This window comes from Anser brachyrhynchus (assembly GCF_964034855.1).
Source record: "Anser brachyrhynchus genome assembly, chromosome: 4".
NCBI lineage: Eukaryota > Metazoa > Chordata > Aves > Anseriformes > Anatidae > Anser > Anser brachyrhynchus.
Window position 1 is genome coordinate 42,554,937 of NC_137698.1, and position 20,321 is coordinate 42,575,257.

General features: G+C 36.8%; 1 long non-coding RNA gene across 2 annotated transcripts in view; it reads right to left on the reverse strand.

Annotated features, from left to right (window-relative positions):
- Nucleotides 1-19,616, reverse strand: part of LOC308194080 — a 147,716-nt gene extending 128,100 nt beyond the window's left edge. Inside the window, exon 1 of one of the 2 annotated variants that reach the window (XR_013950239.1) lies at nt 16,706-19,616. This is a non-coding gene — a long non-coding RNA (uncharacterized lncRNA). The remainder of the gene's footprint in view (nt 1-16,705) is intronic. The other variant, XR_013950240.1, reaches the window with a different exon arrangement.
- Between the last annotated feature and the right edge of the window lie 705 nt (nt 19,617-20,321).

The following is a 20,321-nucleotide window of genomic DNA, read 5'->3' on the forward strand; positions in this document are numbered from 1 at the left end:
AAAAACCATATGTACATACGTGTATATGTATGCATGTGTTATTAAAGCATAATTGGTAAATAATCCTTATTAATGAGTTTATCATGCTTGAGTCAGAATTCAGCCATATATGAGTCATTTTTCCCCATCTCCCTTTAAAACTCTGATTGTGCTTTGCTTTTAAGGTCTACACTAGCTAATTAGGGAATTTCAGTAATCTATTTTTAATATGTACCATCTTCTGTTCTTTTTAGTGCAGCCTTAAGATAGGCTTTTATCTTTATTGCTGTGCACAGATCATCTGAAAATATAAGTTCTCTACTACATGACAACTCATAATGAGCCTTAATGAAGCTTGGGAGCAGCTGTTAAAAACTCCAGTTGAATAGGTTTGCCCAAGCAGCAGTAGCTTAGGATGCTTTTTCTCTTATAGCACTGTTGAGTCATCTGCTCACCATACGTATAATGAGAAAAATCAAAAATGAAACACTAAAGCAGCTTAATCCTTTTTCCTTAGACATTTTATTTTAATCAGAGTTTTAATAAGTACATTATGAACCATCATCTCTTAAGCCTTTCACCTTTTTAATTATATTCCTGCTCTGAACATCGACAAAAGCAAATGTTATTATGCAAATTTTGCTCCAAATTCGTGTCTTTAGCAAGAGCATAAAAAACAGAGTTCAAATTTCATTTTTAATTATACTATAGATACATGAGCTGCAAATTATTAGAAATTACAATAAGCTCTCATGATTTTACGTGTTACTTAAGTCAAAAAATGATATATTTTGGGTAGGGTAATGGACTTGGGGGAGGGAAGAGGAGGAAGGAAGAACTCTTACTGGCCTCTCATTCTTTAGGCACTAAGCAATACAACATACTAGACACTCAAAAAATTTTTGTGGTGTTTTTCTGATTACCAGGATGTATAGATTCCCTCCAGTCATCCTCTTTTTTATTTTTAAAGCATAATATACCAGTCACTCAATCAAAACACACAGGAGCAGTACCATTTCACATATCAACAGCGAAACTCTACTTCAGGAAGCCTCGCAATTTTTCCTCCTCCAGTATCCTAATTATCTGTTCTTGTTCCAGTAACGTCTATAGACCTGATTCCCACTCTACTAGGCATAGAACAGGTGCAGAAAAAAGATAATACAGTTCAGAAGCACATAGCTTAAAAGTCTAGAGCCAATAGATGAATAAGAGCTCTGATAATAGGAGATAGGAAAAGAAGGACATAGATAGATGATTGCATAGGGCCTGATAAGCAGAATTCACAGAACACCTGATAAACTCTCTCCTCCCCACCTGAACCCTTTTTACCTAATCTTTCAATCAATGTATCCCAAAAAAAGTTTTGAAAAGCCAGTGCAGCTTGTCATTGCCAACATCCTGAACAGTTTCCAACAAGCTGATGCAGCCAAAACAAGCCATAACCATTGGGTTTCATATCTTCATTGAATTTAACGTTTCTGAGCTGTGAATGCTTCCTTATGAAATTTTTCAATTGTTCTGCAAGAACCTGTCAGCATATGGAAGACTCTCACTAGATCTGTATTTGCAGGACAATGAAGAGTCTGCCTATGCCCTTGGCCCAGTGAAGTTTCACTTCTAACCACAATGGCACCATAATTCAACTTTTTCTTTACCAATTCTGAACTGTGGTATGGTATGACTGTCTTGCCCAAAGACGTGAACAGTTCACTTGTGCAAAGAGTATTATTCTGTATTTTTCGAAAGTTACGGTCTCATGGTTCATTACCCTAGTGACAATGCCATTTTATTTTCATGATTAATGACTGCTTTGGAACTCCAAACAACTCCACTGACATCTAACATATGTAACTACAAAAAAAAAAATACATCTGCACAAGCTAGACCTGGAGTTGGAAGCTTATACACTGGCTTCCTTTCCAAATTCTCACCTTACTAGCACCACTGTTATTGTAAGCTCACTGCAGTTATAACTAATACACTTTATCTAATACTCTTAGAAAAGTATAGACTAAGACCATAATTCTTATCTCTAAAGACCTTATCTGAAACAGCTACACTGAAAAGAACGTAAAATATCCTAGTAAGAATCTGATGTTAGGCAGTGTTAGATCTGTAAGTTCCTGTAAGCCATAGACCTATGCACCACTGTCTTCTTCATGGAGCAGAAATCTGAAGCTGCTGAACTCCTTTATTTTCAGAAGGGCAGAGTAAAAACTGAATAAGGGACAGGTGAAAGCGGGATTTTTAGGCAGACACAGTCTTTGAAATAGTCGTAACAGGGCACATTACCTGCCTTTAGTTAGTAAATTCACTTTCAAGAGAAACAGAATAAAGGCATGATGGTGGCCAATCGAGGCTCCTAACGTAAAATTAGGACGTGTTATAAAAAGCAATGGAAAATACACATGAAAAATAGCAAAATGACAATGAAATTTTAGAATAGCATTTAAAGGGCATCATAGTTCCAAAGTCATTACAAATATATCTTTCCTTGCCCAAGAAATGCCTCAAAAGTATTCCTCACAATTTGGAGGTTAGAAAATCTGTACACACTACCAGGACAAAAGCATCATGCAGCCAAAACAAATGAATGTAAAGTACAGAAGCTGTTTCAGGAGAAAGAAAAAAAAATTAACCTAGCAACATGCAAAACTAAACACTTCATTTTGCAAGTCTCAAAGCAAAGTAGCTTTGTCAGGTCTATCAGGCCATTTGTCTAAAATGATACTTAGCGCCTTAAAGCATTATTCCCAAAGAGGGTATTTAATCACTCCAAGGAAAAACCTCACTTCTGCGTCACAGGAGAAGGAAGTACAGCAGAAACCTACTGGTTCACAGTCTATTTTGTACAACTGCTTTATTTTCCCTTGACTCCTGCAGGAAAGAATTTTAATATCCCGATATACGCATCAGTTACTCAGGGTTGGGAGAAGAGGGAGAATGAGAGACGAAAGAAGGTATTTTCCCCAGAGATTAGATATAGGTTTGGCTGGAGTGCAGGGAAGTTGGAAAGAGTTAGGAGTTGCCATCTTCCCATAGTTCAGGAGCAACTTCATAAAAAAAGAGCACAGAATTTGTATTCTGACAAATTCCCAGACAAACCAACTTTTTAGCAAGGAGTCAGGTTCCTGGATCAATATGAAATCAAAGTAAATGACATCTTTAAAAACATGCTAAATAACCCTCTTCCCTTTGTCTATAAACTTCATTGTTTTAGAGGGCAATAGCAACAGGTACTTAGCACAATGCACGTAGGATGATGCAAATAGCTTCCCAGGGTCAGTCTTCACATGTACATATTACCACAATATATGGTAGATGCACAAGCAAAATTGTATTTTGGTTGTTCCCCATTCCCAGAATTGGGCCTGTCTGTAGTGTCTGGTCAAGGCGTTGTTTATGCTAAGAAACTGAAGTAACAGACAGCTCTTCAACTTCTCAAGGGAAATTCGGATTTAAATTCTCAACCATTGTAAACAGAAAATGATATGAAATATGAAGTCAAACAGGAAGAAAGGAAGTCTCTAGTTCTAGTAATTGAGTCTCCCTAATGAAGTTACTGTATAAAACTCTCAGGGGTGCACCTTCTGTTTTTATTCTTCTAAATGTAAATAGTCAAATTCAGCCTTTAGAGTAAAGAAAACATGATTTCTTTCAGCAAAGAAAAGTGGAAGTTGACTTTTGAAAAAAAAAAACAGTGGTAGAAAATCATTTTCTAAAAAAGATTTTTTCTCTTGCAAACAGTTTTACTAAAGCAGATATTTATCCTGGTCTTTTAAGGGGAGCAAAGGTCATATGCCCTCGTTATTATCAACAAGTTCAGAAACCATTAGTAAGATGTGGCTGAAATATGAAGACACAGCAGTCATCTCAGAAGCAGAATACTCCATGTGACACGGAAATTAGCTGCTGAACAGAATTGACACATGCAGCGGCACTTTCCTCAGACACACTGGTACACTGAAGTGAGAGATGGCTTTGGTAAACAGAGGGAGCTACTATCAAGGAAGACAGGCAGGCATTTAGGGGCTTTGAAGGCACAAATCAAACTAGGGTCTATAGAAGACCAGTTCAAAACTTTTTGAACCATAACAAAATATAATTTTCACATTCAAAGTAGGTTAAATCCATAGCCTTCTACAGACTACTCGGATCGCTGAGTGTGTTAACAGCACACAGAAGAATCAAAAATGAGCCAGATACACTCCACACCCTTCTCAATCAGATGTCTATCGTCTATACACATGCTTGTCATAGATACTCACCTGCCTTCACCTCTGGGCAATTAGCTGTTTCAGTCATCAGGTATGGTTTCAACTGAATAGCTTAATCTAATCCAGCCAAACAGAAATAAGCAGAGAACATCTTGGAATTCTCGGAGCACTTGAAGGGGTGTAATGGTCTATCTCATTCCCACAAATGGGCCACCAGGGTTGACAGACCTTCTTTGAAACTTACCTGCATAATTGCACATTGTTAGATGACTTTGTGTACATATACATAGAGAGAGAAGTTTAGCTACATTGGTAACGTTCAGGTTCAGATCCCCTGATCATTTCTGTCAGATATGTTAATGACTTTGGGTCCGTTTGGTGGTGTGAACCACTCCTCTAAAAAATACCAACACATAACACACCATGTTTAATTGTTGTTCTAAGGATTATTCACTCCAGGAACAGCTCTTGTAAGTCAAAATGGATGGGAATGCATTAGGCTTGACCCTCTGTATTCTACACAGGTCTCCAACTCAATCCAGCTGGTACTGTGCTTTCACATTCCCCCTGAACATTCCTCTCACACAACACTATTCCAGTAGTCACAACATATTGATTCATATAATTGGAACTTTAAAAGACAAAAAAAAAGTTTTCTTCCATGTCTTGGTAACCATATATGACTCAGAACAGGCCTGGGCAAAAGCTGTGGATGAATCCAGTCCACCACAGAAGTGTTTAGCCCTAAAGAGCATGAACATAAATCACTTCGCTCCATTTAAATTCAGGATCAGAGATGGCCCCTGTGGCAGCAACTTTGGAAGTGCACACAGAAAGCCACAAACATCCGTGTCCCCAGTCCACATACATTGAACACTACGTATGGCAGAACAAAGACACCTGTAGCTCAAAGTGTAATAATTCAAAGATTTGCACTTCTATTCTAGACTTCTATGGCAGAATTTTAAGACACCCTGTATACCTTAAGTACCATTCTGCCTTAGGAAGCGCACTGGAGTTCTGACATTGATTTCCCAGGGAACAGGGCTTCTCTCGGTCTTTCAGCCAGTTTTTTGCTGCTGATGATGATTAACTGGGCAGTGATTCCAGAGAAATAAGAAACTCATTTCAGAGTAAAGTAACTCTACCTGTTTTTCTAGCCCTTGATAGGGAAGAAAGTGATGTTGACTGACTACTAAGTCAAACCTTATAAATGGTCGTTACAAAAAAAAATAGTAGAATTGTAAGTTATTGGCAAAATTTACTGCTTAAGTTGTAATATAAAAGTAATCAGATAATTGTTCAGTACATCACCTGATCCAACAAGCTATAAACAGCTTTGCAGCTTGTGTCATGGACTGGAGTTACCCTTAAGTAACCCATTAGAAATGAAATCGTCAGTGCCAAATGAAAATACACTAACCGTGTCAGTGATCTGATCTGGCAGGGGAAAGCCTCCTCCAGACTCTAAGCTATGACAGTCTTGCTTGAAAAACAGCACACCTTGAGCTATTGCACCAAGGAGTAATACAATTTTCTCTTTACATTATATATTTCAGTTCACGCTGAGGACAGTTGAAGCTAATATTAAGGCAAAAACTTGGCCTCCTCACATTTCCTATTTCTTTGGTCTAAATTGTTCCTAATGAAATCTAACTGGTCTAAAGCTTTAGCACAGATATTCCATTAGTTTGAGAAAAACACAGTTATTGCCCTTCAAGAAATCACATAAAAGCAAAAATTGCTTGAATTTTAATGAAGGTATAAAAGACCACAAAAAGAAATAAAAGACTGTTTAATAAAAATCTAAAATGTACTGGTAAAGCCATGAATTCAAGCCTTGATAAGCTCTGTAATTACGTATTAGGTAAAGACCAAAACATCAAAACTAAGCAATACCAGTTTGTACACCAGCAGTATGCTTTAATGAATCCCTAGAGCTACTGTTTCAAGTATCAGCAGTATACACAAATACTTTTTTTTTTTATTATTTGATTTTTAGTGTAAGCACTCAACTGGCGCTGTGTTTCTAGATAGTGGAAAAATGTGCAAGTTGACGCTGAACAAGGCACTTCAGACTTCCATTAATGTCGTAAGTGACACGATAGTTGCAAGTAACAGATGAAAATCAGTAAATGGCTAGCAGCTTCTTTTCTTACTCACATTTCCTTTACTTTTACACATGCTTAAGATTCACATATTTCTGCTTCTTGCCTGTTCCTCCCCGTGTTCTCTTAAAATTGAAAGTGGGTTTGCAATATTTCCAAAGCTACCACCTTTATTTCTTCCATTTGCCCTGCAACTGTACACTCCCTACCAAATGTCCTTCCAAGTGAGAACATTCAAAAATAAATGTTAACAGAACTTCTGATCGTGATTGCATTATTTTAACCAACACTGATTCTTCTTTCTTTTACTTTTTCCCCTAAACCTATATTTGGCTTCGCTATTCTAAACCTTTCCCTTCTCCCATATTCCCGCATACTACAGGATATTTCTTTATATTCTTTAACTGGATGCCCTAATATCATCTAATGCCTCTTTCTTTGTTTTTCCGTAATCCTAACAGCTTGTTTTATTGACAGTTTCATCTCACTGCATAACATGCCACAGCAAGAAATCAGTGCACATGATAACATTTGCTACAATATCTACTTACAAACAACTTCATAAGGCCTGTTTTGGATATAAGTCTAACAAGACTTTATAAACACACCTAGTATTTCTGACATCCAAACTCTAATCCTTACAGTAATTCAGTATTTCATTACACTACTAGGATTTACGAAGACGAGAGATCAAATTCTAGAGGCCATAACCCCCCTACTAATCACAGAGGTAAGCAGAGTACCACTGGAGACATTTAATAGCAAAAAAAAAAAAAAAAATCTAATCTAGTGGAACTGCCCTTATTCTGAGCTGATGTGATTGCATGCACATGCAATCTACTTGCAAAAGGAGCAGCCAGCAGACCAAGGACTGCTTTCAGACTGCAGCACAAATGTCTCTGTAGCAATGGCAACTACAAGGAAGCACTGCTAACAAGTTACCCACAGCTGATACCATGGTTAACTTTGGAGAGAAAGCACAAAAGATTGAAGACGTTACTTTCACTTCTCTACTGCCACTGCTTTCAACAGTATTAGAGAAGTCTAGGGCACAGCTCCAATATAAAACCCACTCACAAGCAGTGTTCTGAAAGGATGAGATCCCAGAACATCATCAGAAAAGTCAAGCACAATACTAAGTTCTCACATGTACTAGAGCAATTGAAGGAAAGGTGTCTGAAACAGACAAGCGCACAAATGTCTCAAAACTCTGCTGCTATCACTCACCTCTTACCCTGAGACTGCCAGAAAAACATATACATCCTGCTAATTGCTCAGAGAAATTCAGAGTATTTTGCCAAGTCTGAATTTTTCAGTTGACAGTCAAGTCGGTACCAGGAAGAACATAAATATATTTTCAAGACCTCTTAACAATTCTTCCTAATGGGAGATAAACAGTACCACAAACTTTCATGGCCTGTATTTTAAATGCATCCATCACCTGTGCATAGCACAAGTAGCACATAGCACAACCCACATGTTGTACAAAGACACATATACCAAGAAAAAGCTTTTTGGAGTTCTTTACTGTATGCCACCTATTTAATGGGCTATTTTTAGCATGCCTAGAGACACTGTACAGCTAGTTATGTGCCCTATATGCTTTCCCAACAGGAAAAAAAAAAAAAAAAGCATTCTAGCAAAGACTTATTACTTTTGCTCTACTTGTATAACTTTTATTCTGTATCCTCTGGCCAATGAAATCCTAACACAAGATAGTCCAACAAAATGATGAGTTAGGCTAGTTATAAAGTATTCTATTGATAGGGAAAATTCCCTAACTTTCCACTATTAACTTAGAAGAGAAGCACAACATAAACTCCAGTGTAAATTATATTAAACATCCTAGATTTTTTTTTTGGCCAAATACCTATTTTGTGTCCTCATTAGGTTGTTTTTTCTCCTCCTCTTCTCCACAGATCAACAGGAAATATTCAATTTCACCATCAGAGACCTTGATGTGGGAAAAACCCTACCACTGATGAATTTCATGGTGAAAATATACCACACATTCCCCCTTTAACTTAATGTCTCTCAGTTTTCAATACAGGGAAAAAAAAAAATCTTGCCTTCCATGATATGATGAGCTATCTCAACAAGCATTTAGAGAAGAACTGCCATAATCTTTTTTTTACAAGTACAATAATATAATAAGAAACCTCCACTACTAAATTATTATCAATTCATCCAAAGACAGACAGATGAAAGAGGTAGCATTTTCACTCATATAACTTTACAAGTTTATTAGTTCTAATATATTTTATTATCATTCTACTTTAGGGAGGGCTTTTTTTTTTCCAGTCAGTTTTCCTTACAAGGAGTACAAGAATTTTATACATTCACAGTGCCTCTTAATAATAATAAAAGGCCTTCCTGCAGCTTGGAAAATGAACTGAAAGACAGGTTAAATACCTGTCTTGCAGACTGACCATTTCATATTGGTGTACCTTCATAGTTCTTTGATGTTTAGCTTCTGTGCAAGCTGACCTGAATTCTCTGTAAGGTATCGATCCCAGAAGACCTAATGCTCACCTTTGTGCCTGTGAAGCATCCCTGTGTTGCCACAAGCAAATAAACTTATCAATATTATGTCTAAAGAATGCAAATAAATACCAACAACTAGTACTTCAGAATAAAAATATATTTGCAACTTACTTCTTTCAGAGTGAAATATAGTTATGTCCCCAAGGGAACCGGCATTTTCCAATCTGCCCATATCCCAGTACTAACCTATATTCATTCACCTTTTGGAATTATTGACAACTGCTTTGTAGGATTCCAATCCCCACCCCCAACCGCCATCTTTAACATCTTCAGTTACTTCTGACAGCTTTTTGTATAGGTACTGATACAAATTTGGAATGAAATAAGATCAACAGAAGACATATGCATATCTTATTTAAGGATCAAGACTTTAGGAAAGAAAAGTTAGAATTTACTGAAGGAAAAATCCTGTTGCTGTCTTCAATTATCTATTGGAAGGACACAGAGAAGATGGAGGCAGATTTCTCTCTCTAGCATGCAGCAAAAGGACAAGAGGCAATAGAAAAAGCTGCTACAACAAAAATTGTGATGTTAGGAAAAACCACCCGTTATGAGAATGATAAAATATTGGAGCAGGGTGCCCATGGTAGCTGTGGAATGCTCTAAAGGTACTCAAAACCCACAAGAACAAGGCTCTGAGAAACCTTATCTCAGCTGACCTTGTTTCAGTTGGGGGGAGATTTTGAACAAACAACCTCCAGAGATTCTTTTAAGCATGAATTACTGATAGTCTAGTTTTAATGCAATAATTTAACACAAGAATCCTGTGCATCTTGACTAATCAACGCTGTTTTTCAGACCATCTCATGACTTTTCAGCAAGTATCAAAAAAGTATCCTTTTTTATGTCTTCACTGTTAACACCTCCTTTGTGAATGTCCAATCTAAAGATTAACAAAAAAAAAGAAAGAATGACTTTTTTTATTGTTTTACCTGCACACACTGGAACGACAAAAATATTCAGAGAATGAACTGTTGCTTTTAGGTGTTAAATAAAGCTTGCTTTTCCCATATCAGCATCAGTTGGCCTTTTTTTTTTTTAAACACACATACTATATTTTGTGAAGTTTGAAGAATTGCACAGAAGAGTAAAACTTGGTTTGCCTCTAATCTTTTGCTATGCTTCATAGTTTTGAAAGCGAGGATTTTGAACCCAAATTTGCTCACTATTCTGTGGTTGCCAGCTAGCACAATTTAACCTGCATATATCTGTTGAAAAATAAAAGGTATCTGTTTTTTTTTCATTGTTATAGCTAAGGGATGGCAAGTAGAATAGAGATGGCAAGTAGAATAGAGACTGCAGCATTCAAAGAAATTCTTCTAGAGCTTTTTGTTGTTGATATTGTTTTGGTTACATTATGGATTCTTCTTTGGTTTTGTTCTAAATATATATATATATATAGCTAGCTTATTCCTGGGCTGACAGTCTTACTTCCTATATCACTTACTAAAGAGTATCATTGTTAGAACTACCGCTGTCATTCAAAGCATGGAAACATATACCCTTACAAGATAGCGTCATTCTAAATACTGCATAGAATGACTTCCCCTTAAAGACCAAAGTGTGTAGACGTGAATATGTTCATTTTTCTCCCTCTTAACTCAGAGGCATTGACAAGAAGATATAATCAGAGCTAGCCCCTTGCAAGTCCCTTTTATTAGTATACAAAAGGCAGTGACTAGAAAACATCCTATTTTGTAGAAGATAGTAGACTAGAATAGGCTTCATATTATCAAGTCACATAAATACACTTAAATAATAGAAAGTTACTTATTATGAAACATATACTTTTACTACTTCTAAGTTCAGTGCACAGTATCTAGGCTTCCCTATCTTCCTATAAATGCTTAATTAGGGTGCATACTTGCAATGGTTTCAGACCATTGCAGTGTCATTAAATATCATTACATCTTTGTGTCTTTATTTTTCAGTTCTGTTCATATAGGACAAGGACAATTAGTCGTAGACAGAATATGTTTTAATAGAGGCAACAACATAGGAAAGAGCACAGCAGAGTACTTGCAGAGTGACAGATATTTTCCTCACCCCTCAACACAGCAATATACTAAACTTTTTAATTATCATTACTCCGTTCTGGGTGAAATTTTAACCAAAGTTTAAAAATAAAAAAATAAATACCCTATCTTCAACTATCTCTATCTGTAGTGTGGCTTGAAAGTAACAAAAAAAGTCACGCCAGTGCTTTAAGTAATGGTTTTTCAAGGGACACATTATTTAAAATTACTAAGATAATTGTATCATTTAATACAATACCATTGGTAATTACCTAAACATACTGGAAATTCACAAAGATAACACAATATCTGTATAAAAACTAATCCTTCACAAATTTCTCATTTTATATGGTTATAATATGTACTTTTTAACTTAAGTGTATTGAAATGACACTGATAACAGTCACATAGTAGCTAAAGCCTTTTATCCCTCTGCTCTTGATCACCTTTCAACTTCATGAGCAATCATAAAAAAATATAGGCCATGGGCTATTGCCCTCCAAACATATCCCTCCTATCTTCTCCCACAAAAAACACAGTTTAGTTTTGGCACTGTATCAAAGGCCAAGATAATTCCTCAAACTAAGAGAGATTGATAATATGCAAACTGAACACTGTTGGGATGCACAGGATTTCCTCATATAACACAGCTGGACTCTAAACCTCCACCACAATTACTGAATTTTCCCTAATCCCCTAAGGGGGGAAGAAAATTCTAGATAACTCAACCCAGTGCTATGTCATTCATTAACTGTGCTGCTGTGGCTACATGTCCCAAAACCCTAACAATGCCCTCACAGCAAATAATGCTATTTTGCCGTAAAATAACAAGCCAGCTTAGATCTGGGTGCACTTCCATTGAATCGGTTAGAGCTAAGCCAATGCTGAATAAGACCCACCACACACCACTGACTTAAAACAGACTATTTTATGTGCGACTGCTGCTGATTTTATGCTGAAGCTTTGCCAAGTAACCAACTTGGAAAAAATCAAAATGGTCTTTAATTACAGTTTCAGTTAAATTACATTCTTCTACAAAACATGCTCACAACAAACTATCAGACACTATCCCAGTAAATTCACGGTACAGCTACTCAAACGCAGCCATTGCCAGATAAGTAAGCTAATTTTTTATGCATACACACAGCCTAAAAACAAAACTTTTCCTTGAATAAAGACATGTTGCCACATGCAGACACAAAAGACAAAGTGATATAGTTTTCCTAGAACAGGTCTTTCCTTTCAACTATAAACACCTATAATTTAAATTTAAGAGAATGTATTTTTATAACAGTTTCATAAATTTGCATTGTCATGGAAGACGGTCCAAAATTTCCAAGTACTTCTCTCTGCAAGCTGTTAAGTCTTAAGGCACTATTGAAGGTAACAGTATGGGAATAAGGAGATGAGCAGAGATCAAAACTGTTATCCGAACTTATATCCAAAAATATATAAAGGGGGATGAAAAAGAGCAGATACTTTTGACCTGTATCAGTAAAGGATACTAAAACACATTTGCTTAAGTATATCACTAGCTTAGTAGAGATCAACAGGATTGCACAAATACTTACAGCTAACATCTGCTGAGCTGCTTTGCAATTTTAGATGTTGATAAGCACATTCATAATGTTTTAAAGTTAATTTTTGTTTCTAGCATATAAATGACAAGTCAGATGGATAGGTCGAACATAAAAAATTCAAATATTTTCACTTCAATTTTTCACCTGTTAACCAACATACAGTCTCTGAAACAAGATTAAAATTTAATTTCTCTAGGTTGCGCACACCCAATAACAAAATCTACTCAAAAAAATCCTTTTCAAGGGACAGAGAATCCTGTGTTTGAACAGCAACACAGAATAGCCACTTTATTTAGGGAAAATTGTCTTGCAGTTAACTTTATCTTGTTAGCTCTCATTTCTCAGGCTATAGTTGCCAGACATCCTTCTGTTCCTCAAATGCTTGAGGCTCTATGGGGGTAAAATTGCCAAAATAATGGGTACTGAATAATGCCTGAAATTCTGGGAGCAGTAATGGGACTAAGGCAAGACATTCCCTGCTGTACTGCTGTGAAAGCATGCTTCAGTAAATTGCTGCATGTTGTTATTAGAGCTTTCTTAATAAATGTCATCAGTAGAGATACAAAAGTGGTAAGCTATTTGATTTAAGATTCCATTTCAGGTAATTCATTTTATTTGTTGTTATTGGCTTTTATCTATAACGGTGACAGACAAAGCAGTCATTTATGTGATTTAGACACTTAGACATCTCATTTTTGCACTACCTGCTCCAAGAAGAGGCAAAGAATTACATGCAATGTTGACAATTTACATTCAGCAGAGCCACTGTGTGACATCTCAATCTGTTGTGATATATCATACAGTTAACACTGTAGGACACTTTAAAATTATCCTACTTTCCTTCATAACATCATGTGGGGAGACACACATGCTGGCTTTTTAAGTTCTTGCACCTCCTCGCCCTACAGCCCTCTGCTGAGTAAAAATATCTGTCAGTCTACAGATTTCACCGTCATCTACTTTCAACATATTGATTTCCCCAGAGACCTAAGTCAATTGATTTTTTTTTAAACTACCTCTTCAATGGAGATGCTAAAGTAGCAGCAAAACTAGATACTTTCAAGCTACTATCCTATGTAAAACTCTCTATGCTGTTCTGTTTCATTTATGCTAACTCAATAGGCTTCTCTTTTCCAAAACAATCTTAATACATTACACTAGATCATCTTCTGGATATGTTATAGTAAGTCAATGGAAACCAAAGAATAACATTAGAGAAACAGACCTGCTAACCGGACTTGTAGTAGACTAGCTGTTTTTTCTTTATACTAGTAACTAGCGGTGGATATTCTTCACGCATTTTAATCAAAAAGTTTTCTTTCTTTTTGATTTAACACCACACAGTCAGCTAGGCAATATCAAGAAGATAACTTGAATACATGGCATTCACTCAGAAATTGAGAGAGATTTCTCATTCCACCCTGCTCAGCATACATCATCTTATCACACCCAGAACTCAACATACAGTTCTAAAAGTGAAAAAATGGTCTTGTAAAAAAAGGTAACTTTATAAAAAATGCTATAGATCAATATAGTAGACCCTTTCTCTCAAGCAAATGCTGTGAAGTTTTATGAGCAGATACAAATGAACAGTCAGCGGAACCATAAGGAGCTGGTAGAGAGACCTATCTGTTTTCAGCTTCCTTCCAGTGCATTTTAATAAATGCTTTGAGTTCAGGAAATATAAATAGAAGTGGAATTGCAATTTTAGAAATATGTGCATATATATTCCAAGTAAAGTTCGACAGCAAAAATCTCGACAGAACACTACATTGCTAGACCAGAACATTTTCTCATTCACATGAATTAGTTTGTGACCCTATCACCAAAAACATGAAAGTTCATACTCTGTTTTTGACAGTACCTTTTACAGAAAGACATGTTAGCCAATCCATGTCTGGATTCTGAGTTCACTGATAAGAGTTTCAAAGCACTACTAAGCAATATTAAACATCCCTAAATGAAAGAGCTGATAAAAGATGACAACACAGGCACGTGTAAAAACTGCATTCTCAGTATTGAAATGTTGGCCAATTTCCAACTTTTCTGTAGGATTACTGTAGAGCACTGAGGGTCTCAATGCTATTTAAGGAGTCAAGTACTCAAGAGCAATCACAGACCACCAAAAAACAACATTTTAGGCAGCAGCTGTGCGTGCTGTAGCCAGCTACTTTCACACAACATAGCAAACCAATGGCAAGCATACTTTTTGACAGATCTCTGCAAGAGCTGTACGAATGGGAGTCCATTCTTTGACAACTGGAGAAAAGCATGAGAATAAAGAAAAAAGTAAAAGGTAGGTAATGAACTTCCTGGTACAGAAAAATTACCACTCTTCAAAACAGATATTCAAGATCTAGTCTCTGTATTGATGAGAGAAAGCAAGTTATTAGTGTAAATTATTAGCTGTTTTACAGGTGTAAGTTATTAAGAGATCAATATGTACAGTACAATTTACTATTGACAAAGCTGTTTATCTTTTCAGTCACAAAATACTATGAGGTAGTATTAAATCAAATGTCATTTACATTCCAGCAGACATCTATGCAATAGAAATTCAGTACAATATATTTAAGTGCCAACAACTCACTGACTACTACCAACACTTAGTCAACGACTGCATGCATGACCTGGAATTCACAGTCTTAAAGACTCTTTAATAATTATTACCATCTTTGTTCTCCAGAAAGTGATTATGGCATATTTAGAAATTAGATTCATAAGGATTCTTACCCTCTTGGCAGAGATGCAAATCTACTGATCATGTTGTATCTTTTTGAAAAATTGAAAAAACACAGAACAAAACAAAAGCAATGTTAAGATCTCAGCAAAATACATTGATCCAAGTAAAAACCATCCATATTCAGAAGAGCATGAAAGATTTCCCTGAGGATAAAGTTCCATGAACGCATTTTCAGCCTGCCATATGTATTCTTTTCAGCATATTACACCATGAATTATTCTCTTATAATCTCTACTACAGATCATTTGTTTCTCACTTAAGTCTCAAGCCTTCTGGAAGTAGCAGGTATTTTTCCCATGTTTGTAAGTACTATTGAAACTATTTATTTTTAAGTGCAGCATTAATGGTTTAAGCTGTGCTATAGCTACAATGCAAAGCAAGAAAATTGATTCACTGAGTAGACTTGTTAAATTTGGGTTCATTTTTCAAGTATGTCCCATCTGAGCTGAAAGACCTCATCTTCACTTAAGACATCATCAGCTGATAGCATTATGTTTTGAATCCATATCATCACAAACTAACAGAGAGCAGATATCTTGAAGTAATTACAAACATCTGAGTTCACAGGAGCAGCTCATTCCTCAGTATTTGCTAAACAAGGAAAGCATTAGGATACATCGTGAGATATTTTGTGTCATAAAAAAATATCCTTGCCCAAGTCTCCATTTACTTGACTTATGTACACAACAGCCACAATGAAAGTCACAACTAACTATGATTTCACATCAAGTCTTTGTAGGTAACAGGAGGTTTTCCTAAAACCTGTAAAAGTCAGAGAAACCACACACCTGAGAGACAGAGAAATACCAGAAAACTAAAGTCCTAATAAACTCCAAAAGCAATTTCTTAAGTGAACTTTACCTAAGTAAGTCTACTTTACATACACTACCAAAGACATTAGACACTTGTTCAGCAGGCAACTTGATTTCTACAGTACTGATTTTATTATGGGAAACCTTATAGCCATCACCAAAATTTCCTTAGAGAAAGGAGAAAAGCTAGGTGGATTGGTCTGTGAAGGAATGTTAGCTATTACTGTTTTACTGAAGTAACAGTTAGTATTTATTATTAGCAAATTTGTAGACAGTTGTCTGCTGCATTGCAATGACTGAAAGTCTCCAAAGAAGTGAAAAGAAAGATTTAACACCTTCTCTGACTGAATTGACTTCTACATACTTAAATGCCAAAAGATCTGGTTATTTTAAAGTAATCACCATACTAAACAATTCAACCAGGAGACAATAACACTTTCCAGAGGTGAACTTTCCTACAAAAATAGTCTTTAAGAAAATAAAAACCCCTTACAACGGTCTAGGGATGTCTCTACTATCAGTATTCAGCTGTCCTGTGATGAACACTACAAGACAGACTGGAAGAGCAAATTGTTCACTGTACTGCTCCTTCACCAAGACTAGGAAGTCACTTCATCTCTAAACAAACAATAATAAGAGGAACCAGCACAAACATTTGTTGTACTACAGGCAGTTGTCCAACTCCATACCCAGAGGAAACATACCTCCACAGTCTGACAGTCCAGGCCTCAAGAAGTTTCCCATTTTTCACCCTGAAAAATGCTAAAACAGCTCAGTTATGCATAATACCCTTATATCTCTGCAAGAGTAAACTGCCTCCTTTCCCTAATGAACATAGCAGAACTTCCAGGCAGAGAAGAGGTAGGGAAACACCTTTCTTTCTCAAATATGATCATTAACAGCACTTGGTAGTCCTTCTTTGGTTAGAAGCACTCATTAGCTTCACCTGATGGCGCTTTCTGTCCCACCAGAGCTATTTACTGCTGGGTGAAACAGGTTATTTGCTTGAAACCAGGATGTAGTCTATTCCTTTCTTGCTAGGTTTAGTGTACAGAATATGATCTATCAAAGGCAGATGCTTAAATTTCAAGTCTGAGTTTAGCAATTAAGAGAATGTCCGAAGAATAGAAAAGAAGAAAAACATTGTTAACTATGTAATGCAAGTTTTCACGAAGCTCTTTTCCCTCTGTACCAGCCAAGAGTATGACTGTGCTGGGTCTGGCTGGGATGGAGTTAACTTTCTCTGCAGCAGCCCATACAGTGCTGTGCTCTGCACTTGTAGCTAGAACAGCACTAGTATCACACCAGTCTTTTGTCTATTGCTGCATAATGCTGGCATCGCATCAGGACTCCCTCCAAGCCTCCAAGAGCCAGCAGGCTGGGGATGTGCAAGTGATGGAGAGGGGACATCACCACGGCAGCTGACCTAAACTGACCACAGGGATATTCCATGCCATGTGGTGTCACACTCAGCAATAAAAAGTGGAAAAGGGGAAGGAGATGGGGGGAGGCTCTCGTGGTGGAAGCATCTGTCCTCCCGAACAACTGCTACACGTATTGTCCCTGCTTCCCAGGACATGGCCGAATATCACTCATTGATGGGAAGTAGAGAGTAACTGCTTTTTTTTTCTCTCTCTGTGCTTCCACGCAGCCTTTGGTTTTTTTTTCCCTCTTTCTTTTTTTTTTCCCTCCTTCTTTTTTATTTTCCCTCTCCCTTTTCCCTTTAATTAAATCATCCTTATCTCAAACCTTGAGCTCTTTGTGTCATATTTTCTCCCCCTCCTCAAAGAGAAGGGGGAGTGAGAGAGCAGCTGAGGTGGAGCTCAGCCGCCCACCCGAGTAAAACCACCACAATGACTGTTAGAAGGTATGTCACATTACTAGGCCAGGATATGTATAGCAGCATTTCTTTCATTAATAGCCTTGTTCATTCCATGCAAAGCATACAAGCTCAGTGCCTCAGTCTGTTTGTGGCATTATTCATTAGACTTATCTTAAAAATGCATATGATCGCCTCCAAGATCTTCTCCCTCTTCTTATTTATGTTCCTTCCTTCTTTTCAGAAGTTACAATACCCAAGCATATATCCCTTTTTCCTGCTGTCACCATCATAAAACTTTTTGTAAGTTTCTGTAAGTGTAAAAAGTAAGGGTTTTTTTGTAAGTGTAAAAATTTTGTAAGATTTAAACTGGAAGCATATATATATGGTGCATTGAGCATTCACTACAATTATGGCCACTGACTACATAGAAATGTACCAAGTGTGCTTTTAACAATAATCAACACAGTGAAATATGCAGAAGAACTTTTGATCAAAGTCCTAACATTAATATTTTAATGTTAATGTAATGTGATTTTACCTGTGCAACCCTAATATTGCATTGAACATCTATGGCAGTTGGCTTAGTCTTTTCAGCTTTCTTAGGGCAAGCAACACTTCACATTTCAGAGCTGAAGACAACACAGTGAGCTGAACGATCCTTTCCAATACACATATCTGGGGATTACCACTTCTGAGTAACTTCCTTAAGGGTTTTCTAGAGCCCAGTCAACACATACAGGCGAACCTAAGACAGCTGAGCCATTGCTCTTCTGGGAAATACCATCTTGTAAGTATGCAGGCAGCTCCCCTGTTTGACCTATAAGTACACAATGCCCAGAGCACTGCTACACCGAACAAATATTTTAATTGCACCCAACAGTGGAAACACTGGTACAGAACCTTCTGCTAGAATAAGGAGGCATTCTGCAACCCTGGTTGTTGTTATCCTTAGGAATATCTCCAAATAAAGCCATTAAAACAATTCAGTCTGCAAACAGTAAATTGATAGGGTTCAAAGAAAGATGTATTCTTTCTCATATTTTGCTCACACTCTTCACCAGCATTTTCCAAGGTTTTTAAAAAAGTCCCTAGAACCCTATTAAACAGAGCTCACTAGATTTAATCCATTCTGTATTACACAGGACATCTTTCACAGAGGCAAAGCCTGAAAATTGAGGTACTTACACCTAGCTTTGCAAAGAGCTCCCTGCAGAGTAACTCCTGCAGTCACCCCAGAGCCTGAATAGAAGAGAACTCTAATTAGGGGCCTAACAACGCAGTCAGATATCTAACCTGAGATATCCCCTCGAAGAATACCATCTCTCTAAGAGCTCGATTTGGAAACCTGATCAGAGAAATTTGTTTTAAATCTGGCCTTAAAAAAACATACCTAGCCTCTTTTACAGTGGGAAAGAGGTCACTAAGAAAGGTTGTTATTAATCATTCTCTTCCACGACACACTGCCAACATCACAAATGCTATATGTTTGCTCACAAATTTCATACTCATTATAGAACTTTTGGATTTTTATTCTTCGGTACAACTAGGGAAGAGATTACTCTGTCTGAGATCAGTGTAATTGCAGAGAACTTGGCAGGTTTGGTATCCTTTTCTTTCTTGTTAAATCACAGTTGTTAGCCTGAAGCTGGACAATCATGATTTGGCAACATAATATCAGCAAAACCCACCTTTACACAGGTCTGGTAGAGCTTCTGTAGCTGGGCACTTATCAGATAGCTGAGTTTGTGCACCCTAACAACTCGCTTGATTTCTGTAAGCTATAGTGCCAGCTCTTTCCTTGGCTTGTCCACTACTCTTCTTGTGCACAAGCCATTTCTGCCTGCCATCTGTTTGTGTAAATGAGATTTTGCAGCACAGCTCCCCAGCCCTGCATGTTCAGACCTAATCTTCCAGACTCATCAACAAGGACATCCTCTTCTGGTGCTGTGCTCTGGGTTATCAATTAATCATTTCAAAGACACATGACAGCTGAATCAAACAATACATAAACTATGTAAAGGTTGCAAAAAAAAAAAAAAACACTACACTTTAAATAGTGCAAAAGAAGATACAACTAACCCAAGCAACAAAACACTTGCACACATCTCATTATATTTAATACATACTGTTAGCTATTTAATGTGAAACAAATAAAACTAGCCATATCCAGATGGCATTTAGCTGCCTGACTTCCAGTAAGGATTTAGGTATATGTGTGGTTTTGAGAAGCCAAACTATTTTAGGGCATCTAAACTTTTTTTTTTTTTTTTTCAAATTGGCTGTAGGTAACTTTAAAACAGAACATAGGCATAGCATTAATACTGGATTCTATACAGAGTGAAAGCCTGTAAAAGTTAAGTCAAACCTACAAAGATATTTTAGACATCTGGTTTCTACTGAGTCAAAGAGAGACAGGAGCCTATATGATTTAGTGGATGATGATATAAGTACTTTTTAAGTACATATTTTTTTTCAGAAGTACTTGTTTAGAAATTTGC